This window comes from Pteropus medius, unplaced genomic scaffold, assembly GCF_902729225.1.
Source record: "Pteropus medius unplaced genomic scaffold, Ma_sr-lr_union100, whole genome shotgun sequence".
NCBI classification, from domain to species: Eukaryota; Metazoa; Chordata; class Mammalia; order Chiroptera; family Pteropodidae; genus Pteropus; species Pteropus medius.
This window is the reverse complement of record NW_024347790.1, coordinates 4,814,649-4,818,169: the sequence shown is the minus strand read 5'-3', so window position 1 is coordinate 4,818,169 and position 3,521 is coordinate 4,814,649. Positions and strand designations below refer to the sequence as shown.

The 3,521-nt window shown below is 36.4% G+C and overlaps 1 protein-coding gene across 1 annotated transcript in view; it reads left to right on the top strand.

Annotated features, from left to right (window-relative positions):
* The first annotated feature begins 139 nt into the window (after positions 1 to 139).
* The window catches only part of NSUN6 (NOP2/Sun RNA methyltransferase 6), a 71,666-nt gene continuing 68,284 nt past the window's right edge, over positions 140 to 3,521 (top strand). The window contains exon 1 of the mRNA XM_039877516.1: positions 140 to 157. The gene's annotated coding sequence lies outside the window, so the exon portion shown is untranslated. The remainder of the gene's footprint in view (positions 158 to 3,521) is intronic.

The following is a 3,521-nucleotide window of genomic DNA, read 5'->3' as shown; positions in this document are numbered from 1 at the left end:
CCCGCCTCCGCTCCGCCTCCCCTCCCGATCCCAGGCCCACCCATCGCCGGAAGGACGGCACCTGACGTACGCACGCCTACGTCAACCCACGCCTTCGACGTGGCGCTTCCTCCGGTTTCGCTTCCGGTGTGCGGCCTCTCAGTGGCTTGTGTGGCAGGTGAGGGCGTGCGTGGGAGTTGGGGTCTTTCCCTAGCTTAACGCTTCTTTCACTGTTCAGAAGCGTTTGCCTGGTTCCCTTTCTCCTGTCTGGCACGTGCGTCCCTGGCATCTAGCCTGGGGGCAGATTGCAGTTTCTCCGAGCTGCCAGTTTTGCCGCACTGAAGTGAGGAGTTTTTGTCACAAGTGACAGCCTCCTGTCACCCTCTGCTGGCTAGCAGGCTTAGGGTTCTGCCGCGATTCTTAATTCCGCATGGACTTGATTGGAAGACGATCCGTGGCATGCCTGTAGCCAGAGTTCAGTTCTGTGATTAACTTATTGGTTCCCAATTTTAACATGCACTCAGTGTTTTCTTTGATAGCCATCTACAGCGTAAGAAAATAATTTTCTGAAGTGTTACTTGGCAAGAACTTCTTTAATGAAAATGGAATCCCAGTAATCTATCTCCAGTTCAATACAATAGTAAAAGTTACAAGTGTTGTACTTGGAGCAAAACAAAGAAACTGAAATTTAAGGGGAAAAAAAGGACCAGATAGGGAATTATATATATGCGATGTAATTTGGAACTATTGTAAATTTAAGATAATGCTTGGAAGAACTGGCTGGGCTGGAATTTAATTTATTAATTAATTAAGAAGTCTGAGTGTATTTAAGCCAATTTGCTACATAATCGTTTCAATTACTTTTCTTTTTTATTATTAGGTTCTAACAAATGTAGAGGCTTCATAGCCTGGGGTGAAATGTAACTAATTCCCTTGAAACCAGTTGAAGGCATGAATTTAATTAAAAGAGACTGTAGACTTTAGTCAGGGCAGCGAGACCGTCAAACTACGCAAAACGAGGCATACTTCGTTTTATGGTGCTTCTCTTCATTGCTCTTCGCAGTTATTGGAGGTTTTTTTTTTTTTTTTTTTGTAAAGATTGACTTGTTGGAGGCTCAAATGCCATTGCACTCGACAATACAGCGTAAACATAACTTTTATAGCACTGGGAAACCAAAAAATTCATGACTTGCTTTATTGCGCTGTTCCTTTAGTGTGATATCGGCTTTACTGTAGTCCTCTGGAACCAAACCTGCAATACCTCCGATGTGTGCCTGTATTTCTTTACCTGAATCTAGAAGTATATGACTTACGTCCTCCCAATGTTATGATTCAAAGACCCTTTAAGCCTTCATGTGGGATAATGTGCTCCAACTTTCTGATATTAAAGGCAAGTTTTAACCTCCCATATAGAGGAAAGCTGTGTACTGAGCTTACGCAAAGTTAACTTTCATGACCATGAATGGATGTATGACTAAATGATTTTGTGTTTGTGTAAACAGAGGCTTAAAGGGACATTTCTAGTCAGAGTTTTATTTGTTAAACAACAAACTTTAGATTCTGTAACTTAGCTTCAATTGTTACACATGGATATAAACCACATTTTTTTTCTGGCTTTCAGATGTTTAAAAAACAGTATCTAAAAAAAGCATTTTTTGCAGTTTTGAAGCAAAAAGCTGTATTTCTTAAACATTTATATGGTGGCTTAATGATACTTCAGAGAGTTAATCTGAATTATTCTTTCACTTTAAGTGAAATGAGTATATTTGAGCAACGCTGTTGATATTTTTATTGGTTCTGCTCTTCTGAAATGTCTGAAACTTTTATGTTGATCAACTGTTCTAATTTACTTTTTCCTACAATTTACCAAACAAGACTGCTGTAATATTTTTAAAATATTTGTTCACATTAAAAAATTTCATTTGCAGATTTGGAAATTCAACGTTTTTATTAACAAGAAGAAAACTAGTCAAAATGAAAACTGCTTGATTAACTGAATATAGTTGTGGATTATCTAAACAAATCATGCTGATGTACCATAACTATTGATTTGTTAGAAAAAAATACACTTTAGTTTATTTGTATCAGTTATGTAAATTATAGGAATACTTGTGAAGAATTTAATCAAACTAGAGAATTTTGAGTAATATACTTCTTAAATGTAGCACTAATAACACCTTTGTGATTTTTTTTCTTAAAACATCACTTTAAAAACTAATTTCAGGGTAGCCCTTGATTCAGAGGAGGTAACACTAGCCTATGGAATGTTACTATTTGAATATAAATGTATCTTGAAATCGTGAAATAAGAAAAATGTAATGAAAAAAGGAACATGATAATGCCATCATTAGGATTATATTTTCTGAAGTGTTAATTGGAAATAACTCTAAAATGGAATACCCATAATCTTTCCAGTTCAACAAATTTTAAAAAGATAAAAATGCTATTATATACTCAGAGCAAAACAAAGAAATTGAAATATCAAGGAAAAAACTTTGAACTAGGGAATTAAAAAAAATTTATCTAATTTTCCTTAGAAGGAACTATTTTAAATTAACTTCAGGTACTACTTGGAAGAACTGGCTAGAACTGGAATTTAATTCAATTTATTATTCAGATAGCTAAGATAAATTGTGAGAATGGCTGGAACCAAAAGTTCAGGAACAGCATGTTCTGCCAATCAGGAATGAAATTTAAACTCTTAAAAAAAATAAAATACTCTCCTAAATCTTTAAGATAACATCTGCTGTGGTTTTTAGCCTAAATGGTCAGTCTCCAGATGAGTTGAGATCGATAGATTTACAGTCTTTCTAGACTTTTTTCCCTAATCCTCTTATGCCTTCTTTCTTCATGAATTAAATATTGAGGAATAGTTGTTGGGTGTTTGTTTTTTTGTTTTTTTGTTTTTTTTTTGGTAAAGATTTGGAGCACCACAAACAGTTGTAAGATTATATCTAATAATTTTTTGCTCCTTCCCCCACCCATTGGGGCCATATTACCCCATTGAGAACATACATCCTAAATTACCCTTATGTGGATAGGGGTCTTACTTTGCTTAGACAATGTGTTCACTACGCTAACTTGAGGTTTGTAATATGCATTTCTTGGACCCAACCTTAGAACACCAAGAGGCCTCTTCATCAGCCAACTGTCACCACAATGTCTAGCCACAGATATAGCCTAAGTGTCCTCAGCACTGTTCAGATGTGCTGAACTAGTGAACTAATTTCCAGCAAATATGTGCTTTATCAACATTTCCTAGTGCACACAGATGCCCACCCATCTATTCATCTAATCATTCAGTACTTGAGAGCCTATTATGTTAGGCACTGGGTATTAAGTCGTGAGATAAAGGCTCTGCCCTCTGAGTCTACGATCTAGTTCGATTTGTTCCTCCTTCTCCTTTAACTCGTAAATACACATTCCAACCATTTTTTGCGCTATAATCGCAATGTTGAGGCTGCAAAGATTCTTTTGGAAATGCCTGGTGTAGAAATTTCCTAATTACTTTCAGATGGCAGAAAAATCCCATGAATTTATTG